This window comes from Aplysia californica, unplaced genomic scaffold (genome assembly GCF_000002075.1).
Source record: "Aplysia californica isolate F4 #8 unplaced genomic scaffold, AplCal3.0 scaffold01198, whole genome shotgun sequence".
NCBI lineage: Eukaryota > Metazoa > Mollusca > Gastropoda > Aplysiida > Aplysiidae > Aplysia > Aplysia californica.
Window position 1 is genome coordinate 135,751 of NW_004798468.1, and position 553 is coordinate 136,303.

Here is a 553-nt window from a genome sequence, read left to right on the forward strand (position 1 = left end):
TAGCCTATCCCCAGTATTTTCTACTTCATTCCTAATATTTTATAGCCCATCTGTAATATTTTTTTTAGCTGATCCCCAGTATTTTCTACTTCATTCCTAATATTTTCTAACCCTTTTGTAATATATTTTTAGCTCATCAGTACCATTTTCTAGCTCATCCCTTGTATTTTCTTCTTCGTTCCTAGCATTTTTTAGCTCATCCATAATATTTTCTAGATCACCCCAGTATTGTTTACTTCTGTCCTAATATTTTCCAGCTCATCCCTAGTATTTTCTAGGTCATCCCTAGTGTTTTCTAGGTCATCCCTAGTGTTTTCTAGGTCATCCCTAGTGTTTTCTAGCTCATTCCTAATATTTTTAGTGGTCCCCCAGTATTTTCTACTTCATTCCTAATCATCCGTAATATTTTCTAGCTCATTCCTAGTATTTTCTAGCTCATTCTTTTTTTTTCTCATCCATCCCTATTATTTTTTAGTTCATCCTTAGTATCTTCTAGCTCATTTCTAATATTTTTTAGCTGATCCCCAGTATTTTCTACTTCATCCCTAATATT